Below are 20500 nucleotides of genomic sequence, written 5' to 3' on the forward strand. Positions count from 1 at the left end.
AATAATAAGCTCAGATAATTCAAATTAGTTAAAATAAGAATTTCCGATCAAATTAAGCACAATTAGGAAAAACAGGAAAATACCGGACGTTTAAGCATAATTCCCCGACTAATTCTAGCACATTAAACTAAGTGAAGTGAGGAAAATATTGGTTCATCAAAATAGACCACACTTAGTCTTTTGCACTCCTGGGCAAAATCAAGACGCAAATCAGGGAATAGTTCAAAGGGCTTTTAAGAAGGTGACACAACGTCGACACACAGAAAATAAAGACTCACAAGGAAACAAACAGAATTTACACCGTCCTCAAGAAATCTGGACAGAGAAAAGAAGTAGACAATTCCAACACAGAATGAATCAAAGAAAGCAGATACTCATGAAATCATCCAAGCAATTCAAGACATGGCAAAATGATTAATCAGCTCAAGAGGTGAATCAAAAGCAACAGAACCTCACAGATGCACTATCAGTGTTTCTCTCAAGTGTCTATGGTAAGCAATTTCAACTCAATGCACTCAAGAAAGCAAACAACAACAAACTTGGCAAGCCTCTAATATCAACACTCAAAACATATGCATGTTCAAATCAAAAGGTCTTTTATGGATGTAATGGGGCCAAGGACATGGGAGGATAACATATGGATGAGAAGCTATAAACCAAAAGAAATAGAGGAGCAATGGGGAACAAGTGTAAACACAATCAAATCACACCCAAAACCTCTAATTCAATCCTCTTCTTGACTCCATTATTCACACAATTTTTTTTTTCATTTTTTTCATTTTTTTTTCATCCTGTCTCTTTTCTTTTCTCTCTTTTCAAAACAAAATTGTAAAAGACAAGATACAAATATATTTACCAAAACAAAACAAGAAGAGGAACCAACTAGCCAACTCATCAGAATCCCCAAGGAGACCACACTTGTTCCCAAAACACTTCCAAAGCTCCAAAATTCCCTAAGGTTTAGGTAATCATGGTTTTTCACTTAGGGCCAGTGTATGAGCTTCAAAACAAAGAAATGAGGAAAGCATAGGCTCAAAAGGGGTTATCAAAGAATCAAAACAAGGTAAGCTTATTTGGCTAGAGAGGCTCAAGAACAAAATTGCCTTTATCACTTCCAAACATGCATATCAATCAAGAGTTATCAACAAGAGTCAAGCCAAGGCATATGTGCAAGCAATCAAGAGACATATCACACACAAGAAAGAACATAAAGTGGCTCAAATTCTCACACAGGGTAATTCTGTCACAATCAACTCAACTCTCAAAAATCATAATCATCTTCCCAAGCAGAGAAAAGCAAGGATTTCAAACAAAACAGAGTATCAATGAAGTGAAAGACACATCTACAACCTAAACAAAGTCCAGAAATCAAGAGAAACATGTAAAACTGTACACAAGACATGACAAAAATAACCTAGAAAAGAAAAAATTTAACCAAGAAAACAAAAACTAACAAAGAAAAATAAAAATCTCCCCCAATAGACCACACTTAAACTACACAGTGTCCTCAATGTGTCATAAGCATAAGATCGAAAATCAAAACAGTGAACAGATCATGGACAAGTGCAATAAAAGTAGGGAAAGGGGGAGAAGAGAAAAGGAAAACTCCCCTGATCATGGTGGCAGTTGCCAATTTTGGACTTGCAGGGAAATGTCTTCCACAGCAGTATCCAGCCAAGAAGTTTTGAGGAAAAATTGCTTCATCCTCCATATTTGATCAAGCAGGGAAATGTCTTCCACAACTGGATCTATGCAGTGATTGTTGATGAGCAGGTTCAGCAGGTGCCTGTTGATCTTCAAACTATTGTGTATGTACGCACCCTTGTCTTCCACTGGGGGTGCATGTTGGTCAAATTCATATGTACCTCCTGCAGCATGGTCATGAAACTCACAATTAATAGCATCTGTTATACACTTAGAATCTGTCTGTAACACATAATCAATTTCAATACAGATCGGGCAAGAACCAGATTCACAATCACATTCAAAGTTCTCAGAGAACTGTGTCAGATCAAAGTTCAGTCCTAACTCTATAGAGTTATCAGATTGCATAGTTTCCACCTCAAAATCAATATTGATATATGCATCATCAACAGAATCAAAGGTCAGTTCAAGGCTATTATCATTCAAAATTTCATCACGGCAATCATGTCCATTTAAAACAACCCTTAGACCAATGGGTTCAATGGCTGATACTGAATCAAAAATTTTAGAATGGTCAATCAAATCTGTATCAGTATCAGTCATGAATCCTATAGAATCAGTGTGCATCAAATCACAGGCATTTGAATGCATAAGCAAATCAGGTAAAGTGTTTGGAATCTCAAGTTCAGAATAAACCTGTTTTTGCTCATTGAAAATTTTCTTACCAATCTCCAAGTCATCAGCTGCATCCTCAAGGCTATCATTTAAATCAAGGTCAGCGCAAGGATAGTGAACATCAGGTATGTCAATGTGCTCTGGTTCAGGATTACTGCTTATTTCTGCCTGCTCCTCAAAATACTCATCACTCTCCTCAGGAGCAAGAGTAGGGACATAGGATGATGGGAAAGTAGATGGCACAGTAGTAAGCTCATGACTCTTCTCCCCATCTTCTATGTTGATGCCACTATCATCATCATCTGGAATCTGAACAGTCTGAAATGGTAACTCTGAATCTTGAGATTGTTCCTCAGTGAGTTGAGTGGCCATTTGCCCTATCTGATCAGTCATACTCTGAATGGCAGCTCCTATTTCTTGCTGGAACTGCATGTTCTCTTGCTGAAACTGAAGGTTCTGCATGGTCATCTGCTCCAACAACTCCTGCAATGTAGGCTCAGAAGTAGAAGGCTGAGGAGCTATTTGGGCAGGAGCATCATATTGCTGACTTTGGTATTGCTGGACTGGTGGAGGCATGAAAGTACTCTGGAATGGTGGTTCTTGATATTGATGCTGTGGAGCATTATACCATCCCAAGGTAGGGTCATTCCATCCAAGACCGTTGCTGTAAGCATATTGCACAAGGGAAAATTTGCTCAGAAACTGATGCTCAAGATATCCCCAATCGGTAACGGATCTCAGAGGAAGAGAGTCTTTCCAATCCTTAGCTGCTCCTTGTAATGAATGCGGAAATGCGCTCAAGAAAATGTAATCAAGAGGGACATCTGGAGGCTTCATTGAAGAGCACATGATGTGGAGCTCCTCCAAATGTCTGTGTGGGCATTCTCCTGCAAAACCATGAAACTTAGGCAGCAAATGTATCAGTCCAGGGGTGAGATCGCAATGAAGATCATCCTCCTTAAGTGAAACCGGCTCACAAAGAGCACTCTCAGAAGTCGGAGGATGAGCCATATTGCTCTCAACATACAAATCAGCAGCATATGAATCACAATCAAAGTAACATGCAGAAGGAGAATCATAATCAGAGGCACTGGCAGAATAAGCAGTATTCACGAAATCAAAATAGGTAGACATGGAAAAAGAAGAATACTAAAAATCACGAAACAAATAAAACACAACACATTTATACATGCAACACGCACACACAAAACAGAACATCACATCACATCACAACACAAGACAAAACACAACACACACAAACACAACAAAGAGACCTAAGACTGAACCGTTGGTCCCCGGCAGCGGCGCCATTTTGATGAGAGGGTCGCACCTCCCAACAAAAGTTGTGCATAAAAGAATGCAGTACAGTACTAGGAAGTGACTCCTAGGTCGTCTCTCAAGGACCAATTTGGGTTCAGTCTCAGATCAAACACGCAGTGGGGGGGGTTTGTGAAAAATTTGTGAATGCGGATGAACTAAATTAAAACACTAATGCAAATGGAAATGTAAAAACGGTCTCAATTACAAAATTAAAGCAGTTGGTCACTAAAGCTAACATTACTACTAAATCAAATAAAACTTGCGTGACTCACTTAAATTGAAATTGCTAAACTAGAAAACGTAACATTGAAAGTGACAAGCATGTGAAATAAAATTAAATGTCCAAGGTGCGAAAAACGACAGCAAAACTAGAACATTCAATGCAAAAATTTTAACCAATAAAAAAAAATGAAAAGTAACTTTCGTCATGATGAGCATCGAAAGAAGCAATTGGCAAATTAGAAAAGCATGACTTAAAAGTTATCAAGCATTCAAGCATGTATTCAATATGAAAATTATAACCAAACTTAACTATAAGATTAAGCATTAAAATAATAATAAAGTAGACCCTGGAGCTCCTCTGGACGTGGTAGCAGTCCTATTCTAATTGGATGAAAATTTAAATCCATGTGCTTCCAAAGGCTGTAGGTGAAATGAATCACCGCCTCTCCTTGCTCCAAAATGAATTCAGCCCGTGACATATGTCCATTTTTTCTAATTCCCGTGCACACCAAAATCCATCACCGCTCCATGATTCCACTCCTTCACCATTTCTCTTTTTCTCCAATAAAATATTTCCAGCAAAAGATAAACTCCTTCCAGCCGTGCACCACATCACACGAACTCCATCACCGTTTCAGCATTCAAAGGAAAAGAAAGAAAGCTTCTAATATTCTCCATCTAGCACCGCTTCTCCAGCTTGCTTATCAAAATGAGACCAGCGTTAACATTTCTTAATGAAATCAGCGTTCAAGAGGAAACCAACATGAATGTGAATAAATTTTGTAACAACGTGCACAAGACAAAGCGAAAAATAAAATTTGTCTTCCCAACAGTGTTTTTAGTTCCCCGGGACCATTTCAAAACAGAAACCTAAAAACTAAAAAAAAAACACCAGAGTGGGTGGCGGCTAGAGCTTCCAGGTGTGCCCCCCCCGTTCCACCTCATCTTACGTGTGCCCTCTTTTTTTTAAGCTGGATCTACTCTTCACTCTGGACTGTGGGCGTGGAAGCTTCTGGATGCTACTGGACTGCTGGGCCGTGGAGTGTGTGCTGATGTGTGAAAGCTGGATGTTGGTGCTTCTCCACGTGTGCTCATGGGCTGCACCTCCTGCTTCTTCCCAATCTCTGCATGAAGCTGCTGGAAATTTCTGGATACACTCCTGTGGCAGCTGGACCGTGGTGTTGCTCAAGGGCCGTGTGTTTTCTGCTGGGAGCGTGGGCGTGAAGGCTTGTTGCTGCTGGATTGTGTCCAAGTGTTGGTTGCTGGATGTCTCAAGTGTGGACGTGGAAGCTGTTCTCCAAGGATGTGTGTGGATGCAGACCGTATGCTTGCTGGACCCGTGAAGGCCGTGTGGTTGCTTCACGTTACCACTTCATTTGCTGGACGCACCCCATTCTCATGGGCCTCCGTGTGCTACTTCTCCATGTGCAACCCCAAAAAAAATAAATCCACACCTCCTCTCTCATCTTAGTTTAAAGTATAATTGATGTGGCATTTTCTTTTCACCTCCAAATGTCCCAAATATATTTCCAAAAATTTCCCTACAATTAATAATGCAAATAATTAGCTCAAATAATTCAAATTAATTAAAATTTGAATTTCCGATCAAATTAAGCACAATTAAGAAAAATGGGAAAATACTGGATATTTAAGCACAATTCCCTGATTAAATTCGGTACAATAAGCTAAGTGAAATTGAGAAAATATTGACTCATCAAAATAGACCACACTTAGTCTTTTGCACTCCTGGGCAAAATCAAGACGAAAACCAAGGAACTACTCAAACATCAGGGAGGTGACACAGACTCGACAGACAGACAACAAAGACTCCAAAACAGGAACAAAAACAGAATTACACAGTTCTCCAGGAATCTGGACCAAGAAAGGAAGTAGACAATATCCAACACAGAATCAATCAGAGAAAGCAGATACTCATGAAATCATCCAAGCAATTCAAGACATGGCAAAATGATTAATCAGCTCAAGAGGTGAATCAAAAACAACAGAACCTCACAGATGCACACAATCAGTGTTTCTCTCAAGTGTTTAAGGTAAATCAATGTCACTCAATGCACTCAAGAAAGCAATCACAAACAGACTTGGCAAGCCTCTAATATCAACACTCAAGCACATACGCATGTTCAAATCAAAAGGTCTTTTCATGGTTGTAATGGGGCCAAGGACAAGGGAGGATATATCTGGATAAGAAACTACAAACCATAAGGAACAGAGGAGCAATGGGGAACAAGTGTAAACACATTCAAACACACCCACAACCTCTAATTCCATCCTCTTCTTGACTCCATTATTCACAAAATTTTTTTTTTATTTTTCTCATTTTTCTCTACTTTTTTTTTTTTCATCCTATCTCTTTTCTTTTCCCTCTTTTCAAAACAAAATTGTAAAAGACAAGATACACATATATTTACCAAAACAAAACAAGAAGAGGAACCAACTAGCCAACTCATCAGAATCCCCAAGGAGACCACACTTGTTCCCAAAACACTTCCAAAGCTCCAAAATTCCCTAAGGTTAAGGTAATCATTGTTTTTCACTTAAGGGTGATTAATGAGCTTGAAAACAAAGAACAGGGGAAAAGTATAGGCTCAAGGGGGTTATCAAAGGATTAGAACAAGGTCAGCTTATTTGGCTAGAGAGGCTCAAGAACAAAATTGCCTTTATCACTTCCAAACATGCATATCAATCAAGAGTTATCAACAAGAGTCAAGCCAAGGCATATGTGCAAGCAATCAAGAGACATATCACACACAAGAAAGAACATAAAGTGGCTCAAATTCTCACACAGGGTAATTCTGTCACAATCAATTCAACTCTCAAAAATCATAATCATCTTCCCAAGCAGAGAAAAGCAAGGATTTCAAACAAATAAGTATCAATCAAGTGAAGGAAATGATAAGTCTACAACCCAAACAAAGTCCAGAAATTAAGAGAAACATGTAAAACTGTATACAAGACAAAACAAAAACTACCTAGAAAAGAAAAAAAAATTTAACCAAGAAAACAAAAACTAACGAAGAAAAATAAACATCTCCCCCTATAGACCACACTTAAACTACACAGTGACCTCAATGTGTTCTAAGCATAAGATCAGAAATCAAAACAATGAACAGATCATGGACAAGTGCAACAAAAGTAGGGAAAGGGGGAGAAGAGAGAAAGAAAACTCCCCTTATCATGGTGGCAGTTGCCAATTTTGGACTTGAAGGGAGATATCTTCCACCATTGGATCCAGCAAGGAAGTTGTGAGGAAGAATTGCTTCATCCTCCAGATTTGATCTAGCAGGGAAATGTCTTCCACAGCTGGATCTAAGAAGCAAGGATTGTTGATGAGCAGGTTCAGCTGGTGCCTATTGATCTTGAAGCTTTTGTCAGTGTTAGCACCTTTATTTTCCACTGTGGGTGCATGTTGGTCAAATTCATGTGTACCTCCTGCAACATGGTTAGTGCAATGTGGCTCCAAAGAAATGACATGCAGAGGTATAACACCCAATCCTAGTGTAACAGGCTGAACCTCAGATACATCCTCAGAACATGAATCAATTTCAAAATCACAAGCAACATCAACTACAGATTCAGATTCATGTTCAATGCATGGAGAATAAACATTCGGATGCGACAACAAAAATTGGTTCTCATCATGCATAGAGGGAAAATTAAAATCAGACTCAACAACAATATAATCATCAGCATACCTCTCAACAACATAATCATCAATATAATCAAATTGAGGTATGCTTACCTCCTCTTCCTTGAAGATTGCTAAAGTGTGGGAAGATGAAGGTGGTCTACCTGGTTCTGGGTTACTGCTGATTTTGTTGGAACTGCATGTTCTCTTGCTGAAACTGAAGGTTCTGCATGGTCATCTGCTCCAACAACTCCTGCAATGTAGGCTCAGAAGTAGAAGGCTGAGGAGCTATTTGGGCAGGAGCATCATATTGCTGACTTTGGTATTGCTGGACTGGTGGAGGCATACAAGTACTCTGGAATGGTGGTTCTTGATAATGATGTTGTGGAGCATTGTACCATTCCAAGGTAGGGTCATTCCATCCAAGACCGTTGCTGTAAGCATATTGCACAGGGGAAAATTTGCTCAGAAACTGGTGCTCAAGATATCCCCAATCGGTAACGGATCTCAGAGGAAGAGAGTCTTTCCAATCCTTAGCTGCTCCTTGTAATGAATGCGGAAATGCGCTCAAGAAAATGTAATCAAGAGGGACATCTGGAGGCTTCATTGAAGAGCACATGATGTGGAGCTCCTCCAAATGTCTGTGTGGGCATTCTCCTGCAAAACCATGAAACTTAGGCAGCAAATGTATCAGTCCAGGGGTGAGATCGCAATGAAGATCATCCTCCTTAAGTGAAACCGGCTCACAAAGAGCACTCTCAGAAGTCGGAGGATGAGCCATATTGCTCTCAACATACAAATCAGCAGCATATGAATCACAATCAAAGTAACATGCAGAAGGAGAATCATAATCAGAGGCACTGGCAGAATAAGCAGTATTCACGAAATCAAAATAGGTAGACATGGAAAAAGAAGAATACTAAAAATCACGAAACAAATAAAACACAACACATTTATACATGCAACACGCACACACAAAACAGAACATCACATCACATCACAACACAAGACAAAACACAACACACACAAACACAACAAAGAGACCTAAGACTGAACCGTTGGTCCCCGGCAACGGCGCCATTTTGATGAGAGGGTCGCACCTCCCAACAAAAGTTATGCATAGAATAATGCAGTATAGTACTAGGAAGTGACTCCTAGGTCGTCTCACAAGGACCAATTTGGGTTCAGTCTCAGATCAACACATAGTGGGGGGGGGTTTTGTGAAAGTTTTGTTTTTGATGCGGAAAAATTAAAATGAACTAAATTAAAACACGAACATAAACACGGATGTGAACACAAGATTAAAACAGTTGATCACTTAAGCTAACATCGTAATTAAAATATCACAACCAAGAAAAATAGAGAACATTAAAATGAAAAGTGCTTTAACCAAATTAAAAGTGCAACATTGAGCTAAACAATTAAATGCAAACTAAAGAAATTTAACATTAAATGCTTGAAGAAGTAAAGAAAACTAAAACCGTGACTCCAATGCACCGTGAGCCTCCAAAATCAATCACCTCATTAGCCCTTATGCCGAACGTATTAAAAGAAAGAAATAAAAATTCTCCCAATTTTGAATCACCGTTCTAACCTCTAAAGAAAGAAAAGAAAAGTAGATTCCCCTGCTGCTGCAATAAAATTCGAATTCCATTCCTAGGTTGTAGCAACCCTTTCCAAGTGAATGAGTTCCCTTATCAATTTGCAACACAATAAATCCCAGAATGAAATTTAAATTCAGCTTGTGTAACCACTTGAATGCTATAGGTGAATAAGGAAATGTATCTACTGCCTTGAGATGCAACGCGTCAGCAAACTATAATAAAAAGAAAATGCAACGACGAATGAAATTTCAACACCAAGGAAATAAAATTCCAAATCAGCTAAGGAAAAGCACTTGAATTGCAAGATAAATCAATGCTAGAAAAATTGCAATGATGAGCTAATAAAATAAAGATGCATTCCAGCTGAATAAGAAAAATAGAACAACATTCAAACTAATATAAGAAATGAAAACCCATTGCAGCGGGAATGACATTAAAAGACACGTTAATCAATGAAATAAAACAAAATGAGTGAGCTAACACGTGGAGTATATAAATCCTTCTAGATCCAAGCGTGATCTAATAAAACCCAAACCGTGTGCACCGCTTAAGCAAATAAAAGAAATGAACTTCTAAATAACCAGCAAACTGAGAATGGGAGTGAACTGCTTGCGATTGAAAATCAAGTTACGTCTTCTTCCATGAGCAAAATGTAAAATGCATTTGTGTGCCCCCTGGATGCTGGACCCCCCGTTAGGTCACTCCCCTTTCTACTGTGGCGGCTGGTTTATTTCAACGTGTGCCTGCTGGACTTCTGTGCTGGACACTCCAATTTAATTTTTTCCATGGGCCCCGTTCTTCTTTTTTTCAATAAATGAAGCCCCCCCCTTTTCTCTCCGTGCGCTACCTTCTTTTGAAGCCAAATAAATCCATTTTCCCTAGGTGGCGGCTGGACCACTTTCTTTTTGCTGGATGTCACCCCTCTCATACTTGTTGGACCTCCTGGACGTGCTTGCTGGAATCAAGCTCCAAAGGTGCATAAACCAAGTTCTGGAAAAATGAAAACCACTTCCTCTGCTGGACCGTGAATGTGGCTGCTTTCTCTTTTTTTTTCTTTGCTATCCAATAAAGGCAAGCTGTTGTATGCCTTGTTTAAGAGTGTTGGGAGGTTTTAGCACTGTCCAATGATCAATTCCAGCCAGCACAATTACTAAACAGCAAGCAAACAATGCAAACAGATTAGAAATCACTCAAACAGTAATCACTGGACTGACATATGAGAGTAAAATAAATACTGGGAACAACACAGAACGAATTTGAACAAAGTAAAAACTATACGTTAAAATAGACATCTAGACGAAACTATGAAAAAAAACTGCATGGAAAACGGATAAGAATTGAACTCAAACGAGGTCACACAAGTTGACACAACATTCACGCGGCAGCCAGCGAAAATAAAAAATGGCTAAGATGCATTGGCTCAATTGCCATTTCTCATTTAGCTTTCAAATGTCCCAAAAAGTTATCCAAAATTTTCCCGTAATTAATAATGCAAAATAATAAGCTCAGATAATTCAAATTAGTTAAAATAAGAATTTCCGATCAAATTAAGCACAATTAGGAAAAACAGGAAAATACCGGACGTTTAAGCATAATTCCCCGACTAATTCTAGCACATTAAACTAAGTGAAGTGAGGAAAATATTGGTTCATCAAAGGGTACGAACAGGCCGAAGTGAAGGAAGTGGACGAATTTCACGAAGTGGACAAAGTGGAAGAAGTAGAGGAATTGGAGGAAGTGGAGGAAGTGGTGGAAGTTGAGGAAGTGGAGGAAGTGGAGGAAGTAAAGGAAGTGGACGAAGTGGAAGAAGTGAAGGAAGTGGAGAAGTGGAGGAAGTTGAGGAAGTGGAGGAAGTGGAGGAAGTGGAGGAAGTGGACGAAATGGAGGAAGTGGACAAAGTGGACGAAACAGAGGAAGTGGACGAAGTGGGAGGAAGTCGAGGCAGTGGAGGAAATGGAGGAAGTGGACGAAGTTGACGAAGTTGAAGAAATTGAAAAGTTGACGAAATGGAGGAAGTGTACGAACTGGTCGAAGTGAAGGATGTGTACGAATTTCACGAAGTGGAGAAAGTGGACGAAGTAGACGAAGTGGAGGAGTGGAGGAAGTGGACGAAGTTGACGAAGTGGAAGAAATTGAAGAAGTTGACGAAGTTGAAGAAGTCGAGCAAGTGGAGCAAGTGGAGGAATTGGAGGAAGTGGAGGAAGTGCACGAAGTGGAGGAAGTGGAGGAAGTTCACGAAGCGGACGAAGTGGAGGAAGTGGAGGAAGTGGAAGAAGTGGACGAAGTGCAGGAAGAGCAGGAAATTGAAGAAGTGGACGAAGTTGGCAAACTTGAGGAACAGGAGGAAGTGGATGAAGTGGAGGAAGTATAGGAATTGGAGGAAGTGGAGGAAGAGGAGGAAGTTGACGAAGTGGAGGAAGTGGAGGAAATGGAGGAAGTGGAGGAAGTTGATGAAGTGGAGGAAGTGGAGGAAGTTGATGAAGTGGAGGAAGGGGAGGAAGTGGAGGAAGTGGAAGAAGTTGATGAAGTGGAGAGCAAGTGGAGCAAGTGGAGGAATTGGAAGAAGTGGAGGAAGTGCACGAAGTGAACGAAGTGGAGGAACTGGAGGAAGTTGACGAAGAGGACGAACTGGAGGAAGTGGAGGAAGTTGAAGAAGTCGAGGAAGTGTGGAAGTGGACGAAGTTGAAGAAGTGGACAAAGTTGACGAAGTGGAGGAAGTGGACGAAGTTGATGAAGTGGAGGAAGTGGAGGAACTGCAGGAAGTTGACGAAGTGGATGAAGTGGAGGAAGTGGAGGAAGTGGAGGAAGTGGACGAAGGGAACGAAGTGGAGAAAGTGGACGAAGGGAACGAAGTTGAGGAAGTGGACGAAGTTGACAGTGGAGGAAGTGGAAGAAGTTGAGGAAGTGGACGAAGTGGAGGAAGTTGAAGAAGTGGACAAACAACTTGACGAAGTGGAGGAACTAGAGGAAGTGGACAAATTTGATGAAGTGGACGAAGTGGATGAAGTGGACGAAGTGGACGAAGTGGAGGAACTGGAGGAAGTGGACGAAGTGGATGAAGTGGACGAAGTGGAAGAAGTGGAGGAAGTGAATGAAGTGGAGGAAGTTGAAGAAGTGGACGAAGTGGAGGAGGTGGAGGAAGTTGAGGAAGTGGAGGAAGTATAGGAACTGGAAGAAGTGGAGGAAGAGGAGGAAGTTGACGAAGAGGAGGAAGTGGAGGAACTGGAGGAAATGGAGGAAGTTGATGAAGTGGAGGAAGTGGAGGAAGTGGAAGAAGTTGATGAAGTTGACGAAGTGGAGAACAAGTGGAGCAAGTGGAGGAATTGGAAGAAGTGGAGGAAGTGCACGAAGTGGACGAAGTGGAGGAACTGGAAGAAGTTGACGAAGAGGACGAACTGGACGAAGTGGAGGAAGTGGAGGAAGTTGAAGAACTGGAGGAACTGGAGGAAGTGGACGAAGTAGATGAAGTGGACGAAGTGGATGAAGTGGACGAAGTGGAGGAACTGGAGGAAGTGGACGAAGTTGATGAAGTTGACGACACGGACGAAGTGGAGGAAGTGGATGAAGTGGAGGAAGTAAATGAAGTGGACGAAGTGGAGGAAGTGGAAGAAATTGACGAAGTAGAAGAAATGGAGGAAGTGGACGAAGTGAAGGAACTGAAGGAAGTGTTGGAAGTGGAGGAAATGGAGGAAGTGGACGAAGTTGAAGAAGTTGAAGAGTTGACGAAATGGAGGAAGTGTACGAACTGGTCGAAGTGAAGGAAGTGGACGAATTTCACGAAGTGGACAAAGTGGATGAAGTTGAGGAATTGGAGGAGGTGGTGGAAATTAAGGAAGTGGAGGAAGTGGAGGAAGTGTATGAAGTGGAGGAAGTGGAGGAAGTGGAGGAAGTGGATGAAGTGGAGGAAGTGGATGAAGTTGACGAAGTTGAAGAAGTTAAGGAGTTAACGAAATGGAGGAAGGGTACGAACTGGTCGAAGTGAAGGAAGTGGACGAATTTCATTAAGTGGACAAAGTGGAAGAAGTAGAGGAATTGGAGGAAGTGGTGGAAGTTGAGGAAGTGGAGGAAGTGGAGGAAGTAAAGGAAGTGGAGGAAGTGGATGAAATTGACGAAGTAGACAAAGTGGAGGAAGTGGAGGAAGTGGATGAAGTGGATCAAGTGGACGAAGTGGAGGCACTGGAGGAAGTGGACGAAGTTGAGGAAGTGGAGGAAATTGACGAAGTACACGAAGTGGAGGAAGTGGAGGAAGTGGAGGAAGTGGAGGAAGTGGAGGAAGTGGAGGAAATGGAGGAAGTGGATGAAGTTGACGAAGTTGAAGAAGTTAAAGAGTTAACGAAATGGAGGAAGGGTACGAACAGGCCGAAGTGAAGGAAGTGGACGAATTTCACGAAGTGGACAAAGTGGAAGAAGTAGAGGAATTGGAGGAAGTGGAGGAAGTGGTGGAAGTTGAGGAAGTGGAGGAAGTGGAGGAAGTAAAGGATGTGGACGAAGTGGAAGAAGTGAAGGAAGTGGAGAAGTGGAGGAAGTTGAGGAAGTGGAGGAAGTGGAGGAAGTGGAGGAAGTTGACGAAATGGAGGAAGTGGACAAAGTGGACGAAACAGAGGAAGTGGACGAAGTGGGAGGAAGTCGAGGCAGTGGAGGAAATGGAGGAAGTGGACGAAGTTGACGAAGTTGACAAAGTTGAAGAAGTTGAAAAGTTGACGAAATGGAGGAAGTGTAGGAACTGGTCGAAGTGAAGGATGTGTACGAATTTCACGAAGTGGAGAAAGTGGACGAAGTAGACGAAGTGGAGGGAGTGGAGGAACTGGAGGAAGTGGACGAAGTTGACGAAGTGGAAGAAATTGAAGAAGTTGACGAAGTTGAAGAAGTCGAGCAAGTGGAGCAAGTGGAGGAACTGGAGGAAGTGGAGGAAGTGCACGAAGTGGAGGAAGTGGAGGAAGTTCACGAAGCGGACGAAGTGGAGGAAGTGGACGAAGTGGAAGAAGTGGACGAAGTGCAGGAAGAGCAGGAAGTTGAAGAAGTGGACGAAGTTGGCAAAGTTGAGGAACAGGAGGAAGTGGATGAAGTGGAGGAAGTATAGGAATTGGAGGAGTGGAGGAAGAGGAGGAAGTTGACGAAGTGGAGGAAGTGGAGGAAATGGAGGAAGTGGAGGAAGTTGATGAAGTGGAGGAAGTGGAGGAAGTGGAGGAAGTTGATGAAGTGGAGGAAGTGGAGGAAGTGGAGGAAGTGGAAGAAGTTGATGAAGTGGAGAGCAAGTGGAGCAAGTGAGGAATTGGAAGAAGTGGAGGAAGTGCACGAAGTGAACGAAGTGGAGAACTGGAGGAAGTTGACGAAGAGGACGAACTAGAGGAAGTGGAGGAAGTTGAAGAGTGGAGGAAGTGGTGGAAGTGGAGGAAGTTGAAGAAGTGGACAAAGTTGACGAAGTGGAGGAAGTGGACGAAGTTGATGAAGTGGAGGAAGTGGAGGAACTGCAGGAAGTTGACGAGTGGATGAAGTGGAGGAAGTGGAGGAAGTGGAGGAAGTGGACGAAGGGAACGAAGTGGAGAAAGTGGACGAAGGGAACGAAGTTGAGGAAGTGGACGAAGTTGACGAAGTTGAGGAAGTGGAAGAAGTTGAGGAGTGGAGGAAGTGAAGAAGTGGACGAACTTGACGAAGTGGAGGAACTAGAGGAAGTGGACGAATTTGATGAAGTGGACGAACTGGATGAAGTGGACGAAGTGGAGGAACTGGAGGAAGTGGACGAAGTGGATGAAGTGGACGAAGTGGAAGAGTGGAGGAAGTGGATGAAGTGGAGGAAGTTGAAGAAGTGGACGAAGTGGAGGAGGGGGAGGAAATTGAGGAAGTGGAGGAAGTGGAGGAAGAGGAGGAAATGGAGGAAGTTGATGAAGTGGAGAAGTGGAGGAAGTGGAAGAAGTTGATGAAGTTGACGAAGTGGAGAACAAGTGGAGCAAGTGGAGGAATTGGAAGAAGTGGAGGAAGTGCACGAAGTGGACGAAGTGGAGGAAGTTGACGAAGAGGACGAACTGGACGAAGTGGAGGAAGTGGAGGAAGTTGAAGAACTGGAGGAACTGGAGGAAGTGGACGAAGTTGATGAAGTGGACGAAGTGGATGGAAGTGGCGAAGTGGAGGAACTGGAGGAAGTGGACGAAGTTGATGAATTGACGACGTGGACGAAGTGGAGGAAGTGGATGAAGTGGAGGAAGTAAATGAAGTGGACGAAGTGGAGGAAGTGGAGGAAATTGACGAAGTAGAAGAAATGGAGGAAGTGGACGAAGTGAAGGAACTGAAGGAAGTGTTGGAAGTGGAGAAATGGAGAAGTGGACGAAGTTGAAGAAGTTGAAGAGTTGATGAAATGGAGGAAGTGTACGAACTGGTCGAAGTGAAGGAAGTCGACGAATTTCACGAAGTGGACAAGAGTGGATGAAGTAGAGGATCTGGAGGAGGTGGTGGAAATTAAGGAAGTGGAGGAAGTGGAGGAAGTGGATGAAGTGGGCAAAGTGGAGCAAGTGGAGGAAGTGGAGGAAGTGGATGAAGGGGAGGAAGTGGATGAAGTTGACGAAGTTGAAGAAGTTAAGGAGTTAACGAAATGGAGGAAGGGTACGAACTGGTCGAAGTGAAGGAAGTGGACGAATTTCATGAAGTGGACAAAGTGGAAGAAGTAGAGGAATTGGAGGAAGTGGTGGAAGTGGAGGAAGTGGAGGAAGTAAAGGAAGTGGACAAAGTGGAGGAAGTGGATGAAATTGACGAAGTAGACAAAGTGGAGGAAGTGGAGGAAGTGGATGAAGTGGATCAAGTGGACGAAGTGGAGGAACTGGAGGAAGTGGACGAAGTTGAGGAAGTGGAGGAAATTGACGAAGTAGACGAAGTGGAGGAAGTGGAGGAAGTGGAGGAAGTGGAGGAAGTGGAGGAAATGGAGGAAGTAGATGAAGTTGACGAAGTTGAAGAAGTTAAAGAGTTAACGAAATGGAGGAAGGGTACGAACAGGCCGAAGTGAAGGAAGTCGACGAATTTCACGAAGTGGACAAAGTGGAAGAAGTAGAGGAATTGGAGGAAGTGGAGGAAGTGGTGGAAGTTGAGGAAGTGGAGGAAGTGGAGGAAGTAAAGGAAGTGGACGAAGTGGAAGCAGTGAAGGAAGTGGAGAAGTGGAGGAAGTTGAGGAAGTGGAGGAAGTGGAGGAAGTGGAGGAAGTGGAGGAAGTGGACGAAATGGAGGAAGTGGACAAAGTGGACGAAACAGAGGAAGTGGACGAAGTGGGAGGAAGTCGAGGCAGTGGAGGAAATGGAGGAAGTGGACGAAGTTGACGAAGTTGAAGAAGTTGAAAAGTTGACGAAATGGAGGAAGTGTACGAACTGGTCGAAGTGAAGGATGTGTACGAATTTCACGAAGTGGAGAAAGTGGACGAAGTAGACGAAGTGGAGGGAGTGGAGGAACTGGAGGAAGTGGACGAAGTTGACGAAGTGGAAGAAATTGAAGAAGTTGACGAAGTTGAAGAAGTCGAGCAAGTGGAGCAAGTGGAGGAATTGGAGGAAGTGGAGGAAGTGCACGAAGTGGAGGAAGTGGAGGAAGTTCACGAAGCGGACGAAGTGGAGGAAGTGGACGAAGTGGAAGAAGTGGACGAAGTGCAGGAAGTGTAGGAAGTTGAAGAAGTGGACGAAGTTGGCAAATTTGAGGAACAGGAGGAAGTGGATGAAGTGGAGGAAGTATAGGAATTGGAGGAAGTGGAGGAAGAGGAGGAAGTTGACGAAGTGGAGGAAGTGGAGGAAATGGAGGAAGTGGAGGAAGTTCATGAAGTGGAGGAAGTGGAGGAAGTGGAGGAAGTTGATGAAGTGGAGGAAGTGGAGGAAGTGGAGGAAGTGGAGGAAGTGGAGGAAGTGGAAGAAGTTGATGAAGTGGAGAGCAAGTGGAGCAAGTGGAGGAATTGGAAGAAGTGGAGGAAGTGCACGAAGTGAACGAAGTGGAGGAATTGGAGGAAGTTGACGAAGAGGACGAACTCGATGAAGTGGAGGAAGTTGAAGAAGTGGAGGAAGTGGTGGAAGTGGAGGAAGTTGAAGAAGTGGACAAAGTTGACGAAGTGGAGGAAGTGGACGAAGTTGATGAAGTGGAGGAAGTGGAGGAACTGGAGGAAGTTGACGAAGTGGATGAAGTGGAGGAAGTGGAGGAAGTGGAGGAAGTGGACGAAATGGAGGAAGTGGACAAAGTGGACGAAACAGAGGAAGTGGACGAAGTGGGAGGAAGTCGAGGCAGTGGAGGAAATGGAGGAAGTGGACGAAGTTGACGAAGTTGAAGAAGTTGAAAAGTTGACGAAATGGAGGAAGTGTACGAACTGGTCGAAGTGAAGGATGTGTACGAATTTCACGAAGTGGAGAAAGTGGACGAAGTAGACGAAGTGGAGGGAGTGGAGGAACTGGAGGAAGTGGACGAAGTTGACGAAGTGGAAGAAATTGAAGAAGTTGACGAAGTTGAAGAAGTCGAGCAAGTGGAGCAAGTGGAGGAATTGGAGGAAGTGGAGGAAGTGCACGAAGTGGAGGAAGTGGAGGAAGTTCACGAAGCGGACGAAGTGGAGGAAGTGGCCGAAGTGGAAGAAGTGGACGAAGTGCAGGAAGTGTAGGAAGTTGAAGAAATGGACGAAGTTGGCAAATTTGAGGAACAGGAGGAAGTGGATGAAGTGGAGGAAGTATAGGAATTGGAGGAAGTGGAGGAAGAGGAGGAAGTTGACGAAGTGGAGGAAGTGGAGGAAATGGAGGAAGTGGAGGAAGTTGATGAAGTGGAGGAAGTGGAGGAAGTGGAGGAAGTTGATGAAGTGGAGGAAGTGGAGGAAGTGGAGGAAGTGGAGGAAGTGGAGGAAGTGGAAGAAGTTGATGAAGTGGAGAGCAAGTGGAGCAAGTGGAGGAATTGGAAGAAGTGGAGGAAGTGCACGAAGTGGACGAAGTGGAGGAACTGGAAGAAGTTGACGAAGAGGACGAACTGGACGAAGTGGAGGAAGTGGAGGAAGTTGAAGAACTGGAGGAACTGGAGGAAGTGGACGAAGTAGATGAAGTGGACGAAGTGGATGAAGTGGACGAAGTGGAGGAACTGGAGGAAGTGGACGAAGTTGATGAAGTTGACGACGCGGACGAAGTGGAGGAAGTGGAGGAAGTAAATGAAGTGGACGAAGTGGAGGAAGTGGAAGAAATTGACGAAGTAGAAGAAATGGAGGAAGTGGACGAAGTGAAGGAACTGAAGGAAGTGTTGGAAGTGGAGGAAATGGAGGAAGTGGACGAAGTTGAAGAAGTTGAAGAGTTGACGAAATGGAGGAAGTGTACGAACTGGTCGAAGTGAAGGAAGTGGACGAATTTCACGAAGTGGACAAAGTGGATGAAGTTGAGGAATTGGAGGAGGTGGTGGAAATTAAGGAAGTGGAGGAAGTGGAGGAAGTGTATGAAGTGGAGGAAGTGGAGGAAGTGGAGGAAGTGGATGAAGTGGAGGAAGTGGATGAAGTTGACGAAGTTGAAGAAGTTAAGGAGTTAACGAAATGGAGGAAGGGTACGAACTGGTCGAAGTGAAGGAAGTGGACGAATTTCATTAAGTGGACAAAGTGGAAGAAGTAGAGGAATTGGAGGAAGTGGTGGAAGTTGAGGAAGTGGAGGAAGTGGAGGAAGTAAAGGAAGTGGAGGAAGTGGATGAAATTGACGAAGTAGACAAAGTGGAGGAAGTGGAGGAAGTGGATGAAGTGGATCAAGTGGACGAAGTGGAGGCACTGGAGGAAGTGGACGAAGTTGAGGAAGTGGAGGAAATTGACGAAGTACACGAAGTGGAGGAAGTGGAGGAAGTGGAGGAAGTGGAGGAAGTGGAGGAAGTGGAGGAAATGGAGGAAGTGGATGAAGTTGACGAAGTTGAAGAAGTTAAAGAGTTAACGAAATGGAGGAAGGGTACGAACAGGCCGAAGTGAAGGAAGTGGACGAAGTTCACGAAGTGGACAAAGTGGAAGAAGTAGAGGAATTGGAGGAAGTGGAGGAAGTGGTGGAAGTTGAGGAAGTGGAGGAAGTGGAGGAAGTAAAGGATGTGGACGAAGTGGAAGAAGTGAAGGAAGTGGAGAAGTGGAGGAAGTTGAGGAAGTGGAGGAAGTGGAGGAAGTGGAGGAAGTTGACGAAATGGAGGAAGTGGACAAAGTGGACGAAACAGAGGAAGTGGACGAAGTGGGAGGAAGTCGAGGCAGTGGAGGAAATGGAGGAAGTGGACGAAGTTGACGAAGTTGACAAAGTTGAAGAAGTTGAAAAGTTGACGAAATGGAGGAAGTGTACGAACTGGTCGAAGTGAAGGATGTGTACGAATTTCACGAAGTGGAGAAAGTGGACGAAGTAGACGAAGTGGAGGGAGTGGAGGAACTGGAGGAAGTGGACGAAGTTGACGAAGTGGAAGAAATTGAAGAAGTTGACGAAGTTGAAGAAGTCGAGCAAGTGGAGCAAGTGGAGGAATTGGAGGAAGTGGAGGAAGTGCACGAAGTGGAGGAAGTGGAGGAAGTTCACGAAGCGGACGAAGTGGAGGAAGTGGACGAAGTGGAAGAAGTGGACGAAGTGCAGGAAGAGCAGGAAGTTGAAGAAGTGGACGAAGTTGGCAAAGTTGAGGAACAGGAGGAAGTGGATGAAGTGGAGGAAGTATAGGAATTGGAGGAAGTGGAGGAAGAGGAGGAAGTTGACGAAGTGGAGGAAGTGGAGGAAATGAAGGAAGTGGAGGAAGTTGATGAAGTGGAGGAAGTGGAGGAAGTGGAGGAAGTTGATGAAGTGGAGGAAGTGGAGGAAGTGGAGGAAGTGGAAGAAGTTGATGAAGTTGAGAGCAAGTGGAGCAAGTGGAGGAATTGGAAGAAGTGGAGGAAGTGCACGAAGTGAACGAAGTGGAGGAACTGGAGGAAGTTGACGAAGAGGACGAACTAGAGGAAGTGGAGGAAGTTGAAGAAGTGGAGGAAGTGGTGGAAGTGGAGGAAGTTGAAGAAGTGGACAAAGTTGACGAAGTGGAGGAAGTGGACGAAGTTGATGAAGTGGAGGAAGTGGAGGAACTGCAGGAAGTTGACGAAGTGGATGAAGTGGAGGAAGTGGAGGAAGTGGAGGAAGTGGACGAAGGGAACGAAGTGGAGAAAGTGGACGAAGGGAACGAAGTTGAGGAAGTGGACGAAGTTGACGAAGTTGAGGAAGTGGAAGAAGTTGAGGAAGTGGAGGAAGTTGAAGAAGTGGACGAACTTGACGAAGTGGAGGAACTAGAGGAAGTGGACGAATTTGATGAAGTGGACGAACTGGATGAAGTGGACGAAGTGGAGGAACTGGAGGAAGTGGACGAAGTGGATGAAGTGGACGAAGTGGAAGAAGTGGAGGAAGTGGATGAAGTGGAGGAAGTTGAAGAAGTGGACGAAGTGGAG

This window comes from Vigna umbellata, chromosome 4, assembly GCF_029865625.1.
Source record: "Vigna umbellata cultivar VRB3 chromosome 4, Vumbellata_1.0, whole genome shotgun sequence".
Lineage (NCBI taxonomy): Eukaryota > Viridiplantae > Streptophyta > Magnoliopsida > Fabales > Fabaceae > Vigna > Vigna umbellata.